The sequence below is a fragment of the Ictidomys tridecemlineatus genome, chromosome 3, assembly GCF_052094955.1.
Source record: "Ictidomys tridecemlineatus isolate mIctTri1 chromosome 3, mIctTri1.hap1, whole genome shotgun sequence".
NCBI lineage: Eukaryota > Metazoa > Chordata > Mammalia > Rodentia > Sciuridae > Ictidomys > Ictidomys tridecemlineatus.
In genome coordinates this window covers 144,661,155-144,680,292 of record NC_135479.1, presented here as the reverse complement: position 1 = coordinate 144,680,292, position 19,138 = coordinate 144,661,155, and the positions used below count along the sequence as shown (strand labels likewise).

General features: G+C 44.5%; 1 protein-coding gene across 7 annotated transcripts in view; it reads right to left on the bottom strand.

The window, feature by feature from the left end:
* Nucleotides 1–19,138, bottom strand: part of Mylk (myosin light chain kinase) — a 246,743-nt gene that overhangs the window by 175,981 nt on the left and 51,624 nt on the right. Inside the window, exon 1 of one of the 7 annotated variants that reach the window (XM_078044101.1) lies at nt 4,207–4,340. The exons of 4 other annotated variants lie outside the window; for them this stretch is intronic. The gene's annotated coding sequence lies outside the window, so the exon portion shown is untranslated. Of the gene's footprint in view, nt 1–94; nt 306–4,206; nt 4,341–19,138 lie in introns of those variants that run through there. 2 more of the 7 variants (XM_078044100.1, XM_040270264.2) reach the window with 2 other exon arrangements.

Here is a 19,138-nt window from a genome sequence, read left to right as displayed (position 1 = left end):
ATCACTCCTAATCCTAGAGAGCGGCTCCTTGCCTGTGCCAGGCTGACCGGCAAACAAAGTGGGGCAGAGCCACAGACTGCTGAACGGGACGCACCTTACCGTGGCCTCTCCCCTGGCAGCTCTCACATGAGTCAGGACGCCAGGCAGACACACTTCACCACCGTGCTGCTGAGATTCCTGTCCAAGTCCAGAGAGAATGGAGAAGGATCAGAGGAAAGTGGCCAGAACCCAGGCCAGACCAAAAAAAGTTAAGGGGCTTTGTTCTAACTCTGCTCGCAGATGTTGCAACTTGCCTTCTGCCGGGCAGCCAGCTTCACCCGGGAGATCTGTTGTTCTAATCCGCCCAGCTGGGGTGACCTTTGAAACCTCTGGCTGCCAGCTGCAGAGGCTTTCAATGGAGTCCCAGGGAACCAGGGGTGGAAGCTCACAGGTTTTTACTTGTTCAGAGATGCAGATTCCAGTCTGAGTGTGGAGCAAGGGGAGGACCCTGTCAAGCAAAGAGCTGAGACCTTGGATGGGCTGGGCACTCCCCCAGGTCCACATCTGGTACAGAATGCCACTCCAACCCCTTGGTACATCTGGCCTGGTATTACCACCCAGGCTCCCGAGACGTTTGCCTCCTGAGACCTGGCTCTTTCTTCCCTAAGCTGAAGAGGTCTTGTTTATGATCCTTAGAATAGGAGGCCAAGCCAGGGAAACGAATGGATCGAAAACTTCTGTGCTGTGATTCTTGGAAGGAATTGGGCAGAGATCTGAGCCAGGCTCCACTGGCTGTGTTCACGGAAGCACAGAACCTTGTGGCACTGATCTGCCGTGGCAGAGCCTCAAGAGCCCTCCTCGGGGCACGCTTCTACATGAAACAGCAAGGTGATGCTCAGACAAGATCTTCTCTTGCAGGGGACAGAAGGTATTTCCAGTTGCAGAGGAATTGCTCATCCTATGCAACTCAGACCTTGGGACAGACTGTGGCAGTCCAAGTCAGGAATGACATGAATTTAAGCTCTGTTGGGTCATGTCAGATTCTTGAAAAGCTGGTTCCTTCCAACACCTAGGGGACCCCCCATCCTCCAGCTTAGCAGTGCTCAAATGTTTTTGGTCTCAGGGCTCCTGTTTATATTCCTAAAAGTTATTAAGGATCCCAAAGAGCTATCACTATCAAAATTTGATATATTAAAAATTAAATATTAATTCATTTAAAAGGATCAACAGTCTGTATGTTAACATTATTTATTTATGTATTTTTAAAAATTTATTTTGAGGCAGGGTCTCACTTTTGTTGCTCAGGCTGGTCTTGAACTAGTATAGGGCTTAAGTTCTCCTTCTACCTCAGCCTCCTAAGTAGCTGAGACTACATGTGCAAGTTACTGCACAAGGCAATATAAGTATTTTAAAAAGAAAAATATATTGTTCAGTTTTACAATTTGTGTGTGTGTGTGGTGTTGCTGGGCATGCTAGGCAAGCTCTCTGCAAATTTCTTTGATGTCTGGCTTAACAGAAGACAGCATGATTATCATATCTGCTTCTGCATCTATTCTTTTGTGACATCACAACATTTGTAGCTGCAGGAAAATGCCACTATATAGAGAAATAAGAGTTGGGGGGGGAGCATATAACATCCTATACAAAAATAATTTAGACTTTACGGCCCCTTAAAAAGTCTCAGGGACCCCCAAATGTCCTCAGGGCATATTTTTAAAATCTTATTTTTGTCAATCGTCCAAATCTTCCTATTACCATCTATTTCACTTCTGTCCTTAAAATCACACATGGAAAGGAAAAAGTGGTTTATATGAATAGTGGCAGTGAGCTTTAAGGGACAAGTGAGGAAAAGGGTGAATCAATGTCTAGTTTGATTCCATCTTTTCATTCAGAGAGAAATGTTGAAGAGTTGTGGACCAGAGAGATTTGCAACCTGAGAAAGAAACTGTTGAGAAACCTTTACATCAATTTAGTCTTTGCCCAACAGTGAACATACACCAGCTGGGAACACCTAGCTGCGGGAGATGGCCCAACAGTATATGCCTAAGAAAGAAAGAAATTAATCAAAGAACCAGTGCAGCTCACCACGGGGAACGGAGGCACAGTCAGATCCAAGTCTTCCTGATAGTGGGCAACACTACAATGACTGGATTGGACAGAACTTTGAACAACAATTTGGACAAAGACATGGAAGGCTTGTCTGTCCAACCCAAGGGTTACACTAGGTACCTAGGAATGGCTAATGTGTTAGAAGTTAAATATGACCCTGAAGATTCCCAAAATGGATGACAGGAAGTTAAATGAAAAATAATTTTTAAATTTCTACACTGGGCTCAAAAACAAATGCCCAAGTACAAAATAGTTGATTTGAAACACTGAACACAGACTTCTGGGCCCACTGAGACTAGGCAGGGTTCCCTGCTAGGTAGACCCATCAGTCCTTTATGTTTCTTCATACTGAGTATCACAGTTTGCAATCATGTCATCAAGTGGTCCACCAAGCAACATCTGTGCTCCCCAAGGGAATGTAAGCTACACCAGGCCATTGGTCCTATTTGTTTTTGTCACTACTATATCCCCAATGCCTGGAATATTGATGAGCACATAGTTCTCAATAAATCCTTGTGAAATGCAGAAATGAATATAAATCTGGATTAAAACATTTAAAAAGCCACTTCCAAATGATGACACTGTTTAATTTTGTTGTACAGGGAATCTCATGAATGTTAGCAACCATTAAGGAGCAGGTGAACAGATCACAAAGATAACAAAATCTACCACCCTGAGGAATATTGGTATTGAGCTCCAAATGCATAGGCACTAGTCTTCCTCTAAACCTGGTATATGTTTCCTTCCTATTCTTCTCAGTCTTCCTGCCTGTGAAATGGGCATAATGTGCCCTGGATACTTTCTCTGGGTTTCCTGCTAGCATCCCCAAGTGACATCTGGGCATCCAGGTCCCTGGTTTCCCAAGTGAATGCATTTAAAGCCAGCTCATGTTTATTCCCCACAGCTGAGCTCTCCCCCCAGCCACCAGCAGCCTCTCCCTCCCATGGCCTCCTGGGCCTTTTCTCTAGGAAAACACATTAAAGTAGGGCCCAGACTCTTATAGGCAGATGAGCTGCCACATCACCCAGGCCACATCAGCAGAGTAGCAGACCACAGGTGGGAGGTGCATGTCAACCAAGCAGCACAACCCTATGTGAGCACATCATTGGCAGATAGCTATTTTAAAGTGTCTTAAAAGGAGACACAACTCTCTCTCTCTCTCTCTCTCTCTCTCTCTCTCTCTCTCTCTCTCTCTCTCACACACACACACACACACACACACACACACACACACAGAGAAGTCAAGTCAAAGAAACACATCCACCAAAGCTTACAGTGAAAGGTTGGGGCTATAGCTCAGTGGCAGAGCACTTGCCTAGTATGTGTGAAGCACTGGGTTCAATCCTTAGCACCACATAAAAAGTTAAAAAATAAAGGCATGCTGTCCATCTACAACTACAATTTTTTTTTAAAAGCTCACAGTGAGAATGAGTGGGCCTCCTGCTTCACTTGGGATTTAATAAGAGGCTGAGAGAAAATTCCTGCAATAAAAGTAACATGCAAAAGAAACCAAAGCCAGAACCAGAAATAATGATTATAACCAAATGAGCAAAATCCACATTCTAGCAACAATCCTAAAGTTCACACATTTTGTTGACACGTACAAGCAGCCCAACCTGGACTCTGGTACAGAAGATCTGGAAGCTCAGTCAGTATTCCTGCTATTGCTGATGTTGTTTTTTAATTTCTATCAGAGGCTCACAGGATAAAGGTAGCCTGGTCAAGAAGAGGGCCACAGGAGAAATCAGGAGCTGGCACAAGAGGCGAAAGAGCGCGGGGAAGTCAGCAAGCCTCATGCTCATTGCAGCTCCACTCTAGCCAGTTGTGTGACTTTAAGAAAGCCACTTACCTGCTCTGGTGCATGTTCTCTCTACCTGGCTTGAAGCATCTCTCTGGATTCTTCCTGCCCTAATGCATCTGTCTCTTAGATGCTGCCTGCTCCCCACAGTTCATGTAAGCAGAGAGCAAAGATTCCAGAGGGTTGTGGGTGGGGAGCAGTCAAGCCCAGAGCAGAGTTAAGGGGCAGTCAAATCAGGCAGGTGCTCTTCTTGACCCTTGAGACACACCCAGGTAGACCACAAAGACACTGGAGACGGGGCCAGTGCCAGGGATGGTTACCTTTGCAGTTATCCTGCTTCTCAGCCACTGGCAAACTCCCAGATCAAGTTCTCTTTTTCACTGTGTCCTGTCAAGAGACGGCCTGGGGCAGGCTGCAAGAGCTAAGGGGAAACTCTAGGGGGAAAGGGGAGGAGAGAAGGGAAAGAGAGAGGGAGCACTAATAATAACCACTTTGCTGAGCCACTTACTGTGCCAGGCATTAGACTAAGTACAGAGGTGACTTAGCTCATCCAGTCCCTTAGTAGAGTGGCAAATATTAACAGAAAAATTAATGGGGCAGGGCACTGGGGAGTACCATTTGCTTACAAAGTAAATCCAATATATTCCTTTTCTTTCAACCATGTCATTCTTCCTCCCTGTTTTGAAAAAAAACTAGCACACGAGAATTGGCTGCCAAAGGCAAAAGGTGTTGAAAGACTAAAGAAATAAATGGTCAAATCCAGTGCACGAACTGGACTTATGTACAAAAAGTTTGTTTGGGTGGCAAGAGGAGGATCCCCACATGAGCACACTATGAGGAAGGAGAAAGGGATTCCTATGCTGAGCTAGACAAAGGTAGGCCAAAACCAAACAGAATGTACCAGGACTTCCTCAAAAATGAACATGTCAAAATGTCAGTTAAGAAGCAGTTCAGGTATGGCACTGGACACTTACTACCTTAATGACATTGTTTATCTTATAGGGTTTAGAATGCATCCCAGAGTCACCCAGTGGGAAAAATGACCCAGATGGCTGTAGTCAGCTCAAGCAGGATCTCCACACTCCCCTCCTCCAATTCTGCAAGCACTTAATAATTTGACTATTCTGAAGCAGGAATCTATGGGGAGCAGGTGGGTTTGGGCAGCCCCCAACAGTAGAGCACCCTGTTGGTGTTATGGAGGCAAAGGTCTGAAGGGAGACCAGGAAAGGAGGAGGAGAAGGGTCACTTCTCTGTGCCAGGATTCTGCCTGCCTTCCTTCCTCCCTAGAACTGGTCAGTCTATAGAAAAGCCTAGGAAGGCCCTTGGAAAAGAAGGCCCAGGAAGGACGGGAGCCTCAGGATGCTGCTGAACAGTCACTCTGGAGCTTTAGCTCCAGGCTGGCTCAAGGTCCCTCTCTTCCCTGGGTTGACCTGAAGCATGTGCCATCCTTCCACTTTCTGCAGGTGTGGGGGGCCGCCCTGCCCATGGGCTGAGCATCCTCTCTCAGCCTTGAGTAAAGGGGATGTTGGACTGGCATCGCAGGCCACACACTGTGTGAAGCAAGTGGCCTTCATCTTCGCTTGGCAAAGAAATGCTTCAGCTCTGGACTTGAATGTTACCCAATGGGACTGGGCAACCACCTTTGAAACCTTATCCCCTGCCTTATTTGGTGTAGAATATTCTATTGAATGTCTTTCCCCTGTAAATAAAGCGATTCTGGGTATACTCGCTCTCTTGCCAACTTGGAAGAGGACCCTTGAGGTCGCAGAGCAGTCCCACCTTCGGTCTGAGAAACCCATGTCCATGTGTTGCAGGATTTCTTCACCGTTTTCTTAGTTTAATGTTGCAGCCAGCTCCTCTCAACCCAGTTCATCTTGTCAGCACAGGTCAGTGACAAGATCAGGGACCTGGCCCTATAGGGGTGAGCTGAAGGGACAGACACAGAGGATACTAAGCAAGGAGGGCCCTTGGATCCTGAGGACACAGATGCAAGCAAACTCTGAGAACCTGCCCAGGCCTGGCTGCTAAGCACAGTCCCTGCTCCTCTCACACAGGGTAGGGGAGATGCCAGCATCCATGGCCTGGTTCTCCTGGGAAAACATTAGCTCTGAGTCTGGACTACCTTTTAGCCAATTGGAGGAGACAGAAAGAGAAGGGTGCTTCTGTGGATGTCCTGCCCTTCCACACAGGGGCCAGAATATGTTCCCGAAGGAGAAGGAGCAGGGAACACTGTAGAGTGGAGGGGCGGTGAAGATCACCTCAACCACACCATCCACAGTTTCTGCCGGGGCCAGAGGCAGTCACCGTCACCCTTCTGGCTCCGGGCCATTCACCACAGACTCAAGTCCCTTATTGAGAAGCCCAATCCTCCCCCCAAGTGACACAGCATAGAAAAATGAGGTTGGAGCCGATTTGCTTTATCCACTCTCTGTTCCAGGTTCTGCATTTGAGATGTGAGTTTTCAGTTCTTTCTAATTACTCCCATCAACACCATCTGCCTCCTCTGGCCGGAACCCAAGGCCTGGCAAACAGCATCATGGATTTCCAGTGTTCCTTCCACTCAGCACCAAGAGAAGCGACCAGGTGTACAGAGAATCAATGAGGAGGTTGGCTCCTCATGCCACAGGACAGAAGGTTGGCTTTTCCCGTTCGATTTGCAGGTTGGCTACTTCAGCTAGAGGAAGGACCAATTCCTATTCCAGGGTAAAGTTAAGAGCTGAATGATAAACCAGCCAGGGTAACCACTAGGACAAGAGTAATAACAATAAATTTACAACCTACATGAGATAGGTGGTGACTGCAAGACAGCGGACATTGCTGGAATGATCACAATCACAGCCTTTGTCTGACATACCTGGACTTGAAACTTGCTCCTGCCACAACTACTGGGTGACCTTGGGTGCCTTACCTAATTTCTCTCAACCGCAACTTCCCCATTTGTAAATCCATTTTACAGGGTTGTGTAATTAGAGGCAACCTCAAAAATCTAACACACAGTTGATATTCATAACATCCAGTACATTGTAACAGTGACAAGCAAAGTTATTTCCAACAATGCCTTGCACACACCCAGCCCTCAATAAATAGTAACTACAATCATGCCACCCAGAACAACATTTTGGTCAACAACTGTGTATATGAGATTGTTCCATAATATTATAACAAAGCTAGAACATTCCTTTCACTTGGTATCACTGTATCTGTCATAACACCAGAGTTCAATGAGTTATATGTTTGAGGTGATGCTGGTGTACTCAAACCTTCTGTGCCTCCAGTCATATAAAAGTATAGTGCATACGATGATGTATAGTGCTTAATACTTGATTCTGGTAATAAATAATTATGTCTACAAAATTATTACTATGCTTTTTATCATTATTTGAAAGTACACTCATACTTTTAAAATTTTACTATAAAACTGAATACCACGTTATAGTGACAACATCAAATGTCTCACATTTACATCCCTTGAATGTATTATTTTTTCTTGTGCTTGATTTAATCTGTTGTTTTGTTCCTCATGGCCCTGGAAGCAACAGGCTATCCCATGTACACACCACACTGCCTAAGTCTGTCAAAGGCTGTACCACTTAGATTTGGGTAAGTACATTCTATGATGTTGGCACAATGATGAAAACAACTGGCAACCATTTCTTAGAAGATATCCCTGTCATTAAGTGTTACAAGACTGAATTAAAAGTCAATTGTAATATGATGATGAAGAATCTGAGTATCACATTCTCTTAAATATTGTGGTTCATTTAAATATTGCAGCAATCACAAAGGACAGATTAATTCATGCCTTTAAATTAAATTATTTTTGTCAGTGATTACTAGACTAATAGTTACTACATTATAATAACAGTTGATTAGACAATTAGCACTGCCTCATCTTTCCAAATTCTGGTTTACCGTGAGCACACTACAATATGGCTAGATTGCAGTGTCAGAAATAGAAGGGAACCTAAACCATTTGGTCCACTTCCTTATTTTGCAGATGAGACAACCAGGGCTCAGGGACCAGAGCAAAGATCTCTCATTTGTAAGGGATAGATAACAGGTCATGGGCTGGGCGCAGTGGCTATACCTGTAATCTCAATAGTTGGGAGGCTGAGGCAGGATGATTGTGAGTTTAAAGGTCCCAAGCAATTCAGTGAGACCATATCTCAAAATTAAAAATAAAAGAGAGAGAACAGGTCATGGCAATTTAAAAGGGTAAGCCTCAGTATAAAGCTGATTTCAGGTATGTGTATATAAAAGCAAGGAAACTCATTTGGCAAAAGGATGCACCAAGAGGAATTTTGAAAAATGCGGTCATTAAGTTGATTGACACAAGGCTATGGAGGCCCTTGGGGAGAGTAATGTTACCAAAACAGTTTTTATTTAAAATTAACACCTACCTACTGATTTAATAATTTATGATAATTAAATCTCACTATATATTCAGTGAGTAAAAGTCCTTATTGTACTGTAACACCTGAAGTTGAGTGTTTAAATACACTTGCTAAAAAGACTTCTCATATGATTCTGTATGTACCATGAGGTGAATGATACTGATTTATTGAATAAATGTCTGTTTTTAGAAAAAAAAAAGATTGCACTTCAACTTTGCAACATTCTGAGATATTTTATAACTCTGTTTTGTTGATGGAAAATCTGAGGCTCAAAGACCTAGTGACTTGCTCTAGTCGTGCTACAGTTTGGACATGGTTAGAGTGTGTCCCTAGGGTTCATGTGTGGGGAGTTTGATCCCTAGTGTGGCAGTGGTGACAGGTGGTGGGGCCTTTAAGAGGTGGCACCTAGGTCACTGGAAGAACAGCCCTTGGAAGCAATTATGGAAGTACTTGTGAGACCCCTGAATCCTGAAACAGCAAGTCATCCAAAGAGTGAGCTCTATCTCCAAATCACTCTCTGGTTTCCTGTTTCAGGATGTGATCTCTTCCTGTTACAAGTATTCCCACCCTTGTGACACCATCCACTGTTAGGCCCTCAACAAAGGTCAAACCAATGGGACCACCTGATCTTAGACTTCAAACCTCTAAATCTGTGAGCTGAATAAACCTCTTTTCTTTATAAAGTTATAGACTGCCTCGGATATTTCATTATAATAACCAAAACTGACTAATATAGGCCATATAGTCAATAAAGCTGAACTAGAATCTAGTCCTTTAGAACTCTAGATCCTGGTTCAATTCAGTAATTTGCTCAGGAATAATTTATAAAAAGACATTAAATTTTATCATAATAAACACCATGCCAACAAGAAATTTCCAGTATTTGTTGGAATTCGCTTAGATTTCATTGTCATGATATCTAATGAATACAAATTGACTAATATAGTCAATACCTAGTCCAGGAAATGCCCCATATATTTGTCCTAAACGAATGGGTGACTTCATTTCAATCCCTTATGCCTAAGGGAGAGGCCATTCATGCATAATGGCCTATCTCTGGCAAATCTGCACAGGGTTGACACCACCATCAGCACAGTCTCTCCCCACACATAGAGCTCATACCACATTTAGAGATCATTGTTTCTGTTCACACCCAGGAATCTCTGTATCCTCCCCGAAACCTGCTGCCTTCTCTGGGTTCTCCTGCCCTCTCTTCCCACAGGCTGGGCACAAGCCCAGCCCCCACCTTGGGTGCTGCATGAAAAGTGTCAGGAGAAAACTGTGGTAGTGTGACAAGCCCTGACTTCCACACACTATTAGTCCCCTGCGCTCTCCACCAGTCTGCAGTGTGGGTGAGAAACAATGGCTTAGTGTTTTCTGGAATTTACCTAGGGTGGTAGAGGGCTGCCAACTTGAGCAGCCAGGTTTATCAGTCCAAGGACAGAAAGTCAGGCTCAGGCACATCCTGCTCTCCTCCAGCCTCTGCACTCTCCATGCCAGGCAGCTGGTGCTTCTACCACCCAGCCCCATCCAGTCCCACCAGGGGGAGGGGTACAGGGAGCCAGCCTCTCTGAAGTTCCTGCAGGATTCGTTGGTACCCGTCTCAGGTCCTTTGTGGAGGAGAATTACATACCCCAGAAACCTGGAATATCACAGCTAGGAGGGACCTTTGGAACTATCTAATCTAACCTCCATCCCCATAGGGGTGCAGCTGTGTGATCTTTGGGGAATTGTGAGGGTACCTCATTCTGGGACATCAACTTTACTCAAAGATTTGGGGAAAGCATTTTTATATTAAAATCAATCCATTCACATTATTGTAAAGAAGGCCAACTGTAAGTCAAATTTATGAATAAATGTAAGAATGTAAAGAAATGTTTTCTGCAAGCTGCTTCAGGCTGCAACCCGAGCCCCACTCCCAGAACACATGCTTTTTTCTCTGCGGCCCAACGGGCAAAGCTGGAAAAGCCCTGCTCTAATCCAATCCTTCTGTTTTACAGAAAGGAAACATAAGGTCTGGAAGAGTGAAGGGACTGTGAATCACATGTCTATTGTCCCAATAAAAACAACCCATTTATTAAATGTTGACTGAAGCTATCTCTGCAGGTAACTTAGGGTTTTACCTAAGTTCACTTTAGTTCATTTTTACCTAAGTTCACTTTAATTTTCAAAGGAACTCCAGAAGATAGGTATTACTTTCATTTTAAAGATAAGGGAAAGACTCAGAAGTTAAACTGAAATCTCAAAGCTAATAGTAATAACAACTTGTGAGACCCCTGAATCCTGAAAGAGCTAGTCATTCAAAGAGTGACCAACCAGATTTGAACCCAGATCTCTTGACTCTGCAGGTTCGGATCATTGGTAGCAATTCACATTGTTGAAGATACTATGAGGACTGGAGCTGAGTAGACTGGAGTCCAAGGTCCTGGTGGTTTGTCCTGGCTCAGCCACTAGGCCACATACAGCTATAGAACTCAAAGGGACTTTAGCTCACCTTCTCAGTCCACAGATAAGAAAGCTGAGGCCTAAGCTTAAGACCAGAGCCACCAAGTTTTAGGGACAAGGTCTGTTAACAGGAGGGTTCCGGGGAAGGGTCCTAACTCTGTCCCCGTGGGTGCACTGGCACACAATGCACACTTTCCTCTTTAGATGGCAGCTCAAACACTCAACCTCTTGCCAGTGAGCAGAGCAACGGGTGCTAGAGATCTCATCTGACCATCATAGTTGCACTGCCTGAGACAGCGTGACAGTCTGCTAATGATGAGCTACGCCTGGTGTGCCAGGAAGTTGAACATACACACAACAGCCACAAGCCAGTCCAGAAAGCATGCACAACCCTCAGCAAGGAAATTCCAGAAGTTTGTTAATTTCTGTGGTTTACATCTATAGAAAGTCTTCCTCCAGACACTGCATGCTTATGTCCCTGATGTCTAAGAGCTTACTCCACAGCCAGACAAGGTCAGCTGAGATAGCAGGGCTTCCTCTTGACCCTAAGAAGGGCCTACATTATCTGAATTCCAAGTTGCTCACTTGGACCAATCAAGCCAGGTGCATCAGGTTTGTGTTCTCAAGATAGCCTGGAGAATGAGGGCCGAAGGCCAGACACACACACCGTCTGTCCACCACCAGGTGTTTGCTGAGTGCCCCCAAGGTAGTAAAAAGCATAAATAGGTGAAAGGTTAAATAGAGTGTGGCAGATGCTCCCTTCTCCCACAGTGCATAAAATGCTGCAGGAAGAGCCAGGACACCTCCTTATCTCCCAACCTCATTCTGCTCAGGTTCCCATTTGTTCCCATAATCTACACCCTGCCCCCTCACCCCCCACATGCACCATGACTGCCCTCCCCTCTCCCCTGCCCTTTCAAACAGGGTGGCTGCTCCTTGGATGAAGGGTTCAATCTGCAGTCCCCCGCAGGTGACAAGCAGGGCTGGCATCCTCAGGGCTGGAGTTGGTTTTACTGAGCCTGGAATTCTCAGGCCCCCATCTAAACTGGCCCAGGGCCTTGGTGCACAGTCCTCACTGCTCCATTTCTGACTCTCAGTGGAATAACTATTATTCCCCCCCCCCCGCCAGGGGAGCAGCAGTGGAGCTGTGAGAGGACAAATTAAGGTCAAATACAAGATGAGAAAATGATTATCCAGCACCTATCCAGCACCTGCTGTGCCAATCAAGAGTCCAGGATTCTCCCAGACCAAGACTAAGGGCATCAGGCCAATGGGAGGGAAGACTCACAGCATTCCAGGGTGAAGGGACAGGAGTCAGAGAAAGCAGAGACTTGGGGAGCAGCCTTGGGTGGGGATATACTCCTCATTTTGCCTCTGAGGAGGGCCCTGGACATCAGAAACCTACTGGAGGAGAGCAACTATTGGAGGAGAAAGGCTTGGGAATAGAGAAAAGGGGGCTCATGGTCCCTGCTGACTTCCTCCTGGCTCTACCCCTTGACTCCACCCACACTGCCCCAAGCTGGAGCTGGTCTGCAGGTTGCTGGGGTCTCTCCTCTGCCCACAGCTAAAGCCAGTGAAGTGTACCTGGCCTCTACAGGATGTTCTCAGACTGCCCCTGGCTCTCTGTAGAGCTACCAACTAGGGGAGCTATTTGTATTTCCTCTAGACAAAAGGTCCTCTCAACAGGCTCAGGAATCCATGACACCTCTGGCCTGTCCTTTGTGCTCTGTGGGTAGGCATCTGAACCCACCGGAGCTCCAGATGTGATGCCTATGGCAGGGCTGGCTGGGAGTCAGATCCCCAGCTGGCTGATGGGACCTCATGATGGTCCGAAGTTGGAGGCCCTTCCACATCATGTCCTGCCTGCCTCTCTCCAAAAGGATTCCCTCAAGTTCCAGTGCCTCGGAGGGTAGCCTGTGTGTTGCTAACATCTGCTCCTCACCATCAGCAACATGGCAACCACAGGGATGGACCTATTTTCTCCTTTAACAGTCTGATTATTTTTTTAGCAGTTCTGCCTGTCTCTTCATCTTCAGACTTTATGGAAGACACTGATGAAGCTAACAGGGTTCACTTCTTCACTTCTGGCTGTTGAGAAAGAAAATGGGGACCTCGGGAGCCTAGAAGAGAAGGTCTAGAGAAATTCAATGGCCCACCCAGGGCACAGCACATCAGCAGGAGGGTATTAAGGAACCTCAGCTCAGAGGTGTTACTCAACTGGCTCCCAGGGGTGGGAGACAGTACCTGTCCTCTTCCCACTTCTCTCTCTGACACAGGAAGCCACTTGCATAAGTCCTTTCCCAAAGAAGGCTCCATCAGCTGCTAGGGCAAGGAGACAGGATGATACAGGGTGGCCAGGGAGGTAACACACACCCGACCTGGGAGCATAGACTTCCAGGACATGGTTCAACTTCAGGGAACTTGGGGTCCAACTGGAGAAACCAGATTAATGAAAGAGCAAAAATGAAGCCCTAGAGGTAAGGAGAGTGGGATCTAGTAGTGCAATATCCTATTCACAGGTCCTAAAACTCTTCCTGTTTTTCTACCGAATCCTGACATTCTGCACCTGTTGAGGCCTCTACTAAAGTAAAAGCCGTAGTTCATTTTTTAGCATTCAGGCTTGTGAGAGTGTCGCATTTATAGGATGTAAATGCTGTCTCTCCCCCACAATAACAAGATTGGTAGAGGACTCTGAAGAGAAGTATGGTGCTTATCATCCCTACAAAGCTTTGAAATAGCAATTCTAGTTGGCAGACCATTTTCTTTCAGGCAATGTAGGGAAGCTTCTACCTGGGAGATAGAGCAGCCACCCGCAGGCCTCTCCAGGTGTGACTGATTAGGCCCATTTATATATCTATAAAAACATCTATTAAGTTCACAATGGAGGAGCTGGGTTGTAGCTCAGTGGTACAGCACTTGCCTCATACATGTGAGGCCCTGGTCCAATCCTCAGTACCACATAAATAAATAATTAAAAAGATATTTTTTAAAAATTCACAATGGAGGTGCTGGGGTTGTGACTCAGTGGTAGAATTCTTGCCTATTATGTGTGAGGCACTGGGTTCGATCCTCAGTACCACATATAAATAAAGATATAAAAAATTCACAATGGACTTTTAATTACTACTCTTTATTTCTAGTTACATAGTATTTAGCAGAATGCTATTATCTGGAGCTTTTATCTTTAATGCTTAATGTAAGGAACCCATTTTAATCTTACTTTTTTTTTTTAATCATGAATCGATTCAAGACTTTCTTAGAGAAAGCAGCTGCAGCATGAGACTTCTCAGAGTCAAGCATCTGAGAGAGATTCAGGGCACCCACAATGAAAATCTCTGGGACTCAACTCTGCTTCCCTTACACCTATTAATTGGGGATGGTTTCCATCTTAATGGCCTCATCCCTCTCTGTTTCTGGGTCCAAGTGCAAAAGTGACTGTACCCAGTCCCCATAGTGCAGCTAAAATCCAAGGAGGAGCAGGTGGGCACCATCTTGCTTATGCAGCTTCAGTTTAAGCCCTACTCTGGTACTTCCTCCCTCATTACAAGTTCCTCTACCTCAGGAAGCTGTGCTTGGCATCAGGTATGCTCTGATCTTTGCAGGTTCCTGTCAATTCAATGTATAGCCTGGCCTCTGGAGCAATGCTTCCTCCTTATCTCTGAGCTAGAGACTTAATATAGCATCCAGGCCCCAGATGGTGGCACATGTCTGTAATCCTATCCACTCGGGAGGCTCAAGCAGGAAGATTCCAAGTTCAAGGCCAGCCTAAGTGAGGCCCTAAAGCAATTTAGTAAGACACACTCTCAAAATTTAAAAACTAAAAATTCACTGGTGATACAGCTCTGTGGTAGAGCACCCTAGGTTCAATCCTTAGTATCAAAAAAAAAAAAAAAAAACCTTAAAAATAGTATCCAGGTGCCACAGGTAATTCCTTGCTTAAGTTCAGGAAAAGACAAAGACAGGTCTGCCCCAACACTCAGCACCTGCACCCCTCAACCAACCAACAGAATGAAACATCTACAAAAATCTAGATATCTCTTTACACAAGCAATCCTGGCAGCACTAGTCTGTTGGTTCAGATACATGGTTAGCTGCACAGGTCTGGCTCCTCTACTGACTGGGAACTAAACTGAGCTGAGACTGGCTATAAGCAGATGCCACCTACAGGTCCTTTGCCTCTTCCCTCCCAGTCCTCCCAAGATGTCCAGGCAGGCATCTTGGGGCACTCAGGGTCAGATCAGTCCTCCAGGGGGCACAATTCCATCTCACTTTTCTTGCAAGTTGAACCTAGGCTAGGTTTCCAGGCTGGTTGGTGGATCGACATGGCACTGTGTTCATTATGGGTGACGGGGTCAATAGAACAGAGGGTAGATCAAGAAGTAAACAGAGCCATAGGCTAAGCCCCCATCTGCTTGAAGTGCTCATCTACCCTTTGAACTGAATTTTGCAGGAGCCATGCCAGACTTCCCCATGAGAAGTCAAGAACTTCTGCAGGGAGAAGTGCTTCAAGGTCGCCAACAGGGGACAACTCAGCTGGCAAACTATTTACTCTTATTGCTTCTGCTCAGTGGAAATTTTAGTGATTATGTATTACGGGTCTGTGTCAGGTAAAGAAGGAAGCAAGAGGAAAAAGGAGCTCCTGGGTCAGAGACGAATATGAATTTTAGATTCATTCTGGGGCAGCTTAGAAATAACCACCTTGGTTATCTTCCATCCAGTCAGGAAGCATAGCTGTACCTTCTACTGTACCTGGGCCACTTCTCCATCAGACTGGATCTACCTCAGCTTCTGAACCCAGGGGTTCTCTACCACCGAGTTACATCCTCAGCCCCCCACCTTTTTATTTTTTATTTTGAGACAGGATCTCACTAAGTTGCTGAGACAGACCTCAAACTTGAAATCCTCCTGCCTCAGCCTCTCAAGTAACTGGAATTACAGGCATCTGCCACCACACCCAGCTACCATTTACCATTTTATTCATATAGATTCATGTACATATGTATAAATAATGTATATATGTGAAATGTGTATATGCATATATTTCAAGTCTTTTGTACTGGAAAAAAAACAAAATTTTGTACATACATTATCACTGGCTTTATTTTCCATGTTTTTTTTTCAAGCTACCACAAACTTTTTCCCAGATACAGAACACTTTTTATAAATTTTATTTTCAATGACTATATAATATTACATTGAGTAGATCAACCTTAATTCCTTCAATCAATTCCATTATCAAACTATTATTTGTTTCATTAAAAACAAATAATACTGCAAGTCACTATTTCAAACAGAACTCTTCCAGATTATTTCCCCAAGATATATTTCAAAATTTTTCATTTCTGAGTCAAAGCATATGAAATTTTTATGGTTCTTGAATCTGGGTTCTTTTTTTAAATGGTTTTTTTTTAGTTGTAGATGGGAACAATACCTTTATTTTATTTATTTATTTTCATGTGGTGTTGAGGATTGAACCCAGGGCCTCACATGTGCAAGGCAAGTGCTCTACCACAACCCCAAAAGGAATCTGGGTCCTCTTGATCTCTGTCAACCTACCTAAAGCTAACTCATGTTAAATATTTCTCCCAAATATTTTACCCTCCTTTCTCAGCTCCAGTTTGTGCTTGGTCTCTTTGATCCTGTGCCAGGGTTGGGTAAGGGATCCCCAGGCACTTTAAAGGGATGCACGCTTAGATACCCAACCAAGTGAGGCAAGACCTTGGAAGTGAGGCAAGCATTGAGCAAGACAGGAAAGCATCCAAATCTGGGAAGTCATGAAGTTCAAAACAGCTGTTGTTATCAAACAAAACAGAGGCCTCTGCCCTCTCCTATAAAATTCTGCCAGCAGAGGCAGCTGTGGCATGGATTCCAGAGTCTCTTCCACCCTGCTGGAACCTGCTTCAACCTCAAGGTCCATCTCTTCTCTTAGGACTTCCCAGGAGGATACATGAGCTGCTAATGTCTTACCTAAGACCAGGGTTCACAAGCACCCGCTATGACAAAGTTCCCGCCAAGTCATGTATAACTATAAAGAACCAATAAAAAATACTTTGTACCATAATAGGTTATTTCTAAATGAAAGAAAACAGAAGATAGCAGAGACTGGAAACAGATTTCTACTGTTAACAATAAGTTCTTTCTATTTTTTCAAAAGATTCTAATGTGTCATCCTTAATTTCCCTGTATCATTAGAATTCTAAGATAAAGACTTCTTATGTTTTATTTAAATGTCATGAAAGACAAAAGACATCTTCCCTTACTGGACAAAAACACTTATAAATCAATCAATAAATAATGGTACACATCCCACTCAAAAAAGAGAAAAGTAAAAGGCACAGGAAGTCCAGATATAAAAGATGGTTAACTTCAATGTTTTCTCCTTCCCCTTCTCCTCCTCCTCCTCCTCTTCTTCTTCCTCTTCTTCTTTTAAATATTTATTTTTTAGTTGTAGTTGGACACAATATCTTTATTTTATTTATTTATTTTTATGTGGTGCTGAGGATCGAACCCAGGGCCTCGATCATGCTAGGTGAGTGCTCTACTGCTGAGTCACAATCCCAGCCCCTATTTTTATTTTTTGTACTAGGAATTGAACCCAGAGGCACTTAACCACTGAGCCACATCCCCAACATATTTTTGTATTTTATTTAGAGACAGGGTCTTGCTGAGTTGCTTAGGGCCTCCCAAGTTGCTAAGGCTGGCTTTGAACTCACAATACTCCTGCCTCAGCCTCCCTAGCCACTGGTATTACTGTTGTGTGCCACTGCGCCCAGCTTAATTTCAATTTGTAAACCCTGAATTCAGAGTTTACTCCAGATGGTTTTAAAATTTTAGAATAATAAATTCTAATTTTAAGAAATCTAAAATAATGATAATAATAATAATGGCTGTCTTTGTATCTCACTTTATGGACTTCATGCTTTTTGGAATGAATATGTTCTTTTGTTTATTTGTAAAAATGTCAAGGCTTTGTTTAAAGTTTGCTGTTCATCACATATTTTTCAAGAGCTCACTACTTTCAGGTGCTCTTCTGGTCCTTGGAGGTGAAGCAGTGAACAGGCAAAGCCACGGTTCTGACAGCTGAGGCTCTGCTCCCTGGCTGCAGTGCTGTGGGCAGTGCTGGGGTTGCTCTGTCTTTAAACTTCTGTGGCAGAGACTTCCCAGTCTGTACTCATTACACATTGGCCGAGGATAGGGTGATATCAGACACCAACAGTTCCTGAGGGGATAGGGGAGCATGTGCACAAACAGCAGCTGCCATATGTTTGCATGTAGAGCAGTGTGGAATGGGGGCTGAAGTCAACCAGCTCTGTCCCACACTGCCTGGCTTCTAATCCTGGCTCTGCTATGGGACCATCAGCAAATTCTTTAATCTCCTTTAGTCTGCATCTTTAATTATAGGATGGGGAGGGTGATGATTAGTTAGTTTTCCATTACTCTAACAAGACACCTCCTGGGTACTTATGAAGAAATGAGGTGTTTCAGCTCAGTTTTGGAGGCTGATAGTCTAAACAGCATGAAGCTTGCTCTGGTAAGGACCAAAGTTTGCTGCTAGAACTGACATTTAAATGGAATGTTGTACTGAATTAATATCAGTGGTGCAGATAAAATAATGTTATGGTGGATGGGATCGCAACAGCAGGAGCATACTCAGGATGGGGAGACACATTACAAGACAGGAAGCCAGAGAGTAAGAAAGGACTAGTCTTGCAATCCCCTGCTAGATCCCACATCTTAAGGCCCAATCACTTCTTAAACTGCCTCATTGGGGAATAAGTTTCCAACTCATGAACCCTTTCAAACCATATGCAAGACATAGCAGATGGCAGTAGCACTTGCCTCAAGAGGTTGTGAGAACTGAAGCCCTGAGCACTCTGCCTGGTACCCTGGAAGCCCTCCTTAAATGTGACCTAGCTGGAGCAGTAACAACTATAGTATCTACTGGATGCTAAATAACCAGCTATTTGGTGACTGTGTCAACCTTAAACCAGATGGAAAGGTCCACAGTCTGGAGAGACAAAGCGAAATTGAAGATCCCTTTGACTGGCCAGGGAAAGTTAAAGATACAACAGGGAAATTTTCATTTGTACATAAAAGAGGGGAGAAAAAGGACACAAACTTTCTCTTCCTTCTCCATTGATGTCAATAACAGAAATATGGCAAAATGCTCCTGCCGAATCCATATTGCTCTAATGAGCATATGCCAGAACTCAACCACAAGTGGCCAGGCTGCACTGAGGAGGAAAAGTTTGGGGGGCAAAAGCACACAGTTCAGGGACTCTCCTAAAGTATAGATATGCCACAGACAGAAAATTTCCAGTACCACAGAGAACTTGAGAGTTAAAAAGTCTGAAGGAGGGTGGAGTGAGAATCAGAGCATTGGCCACAACCAGCAGAAGGACAAAGGCCCAAG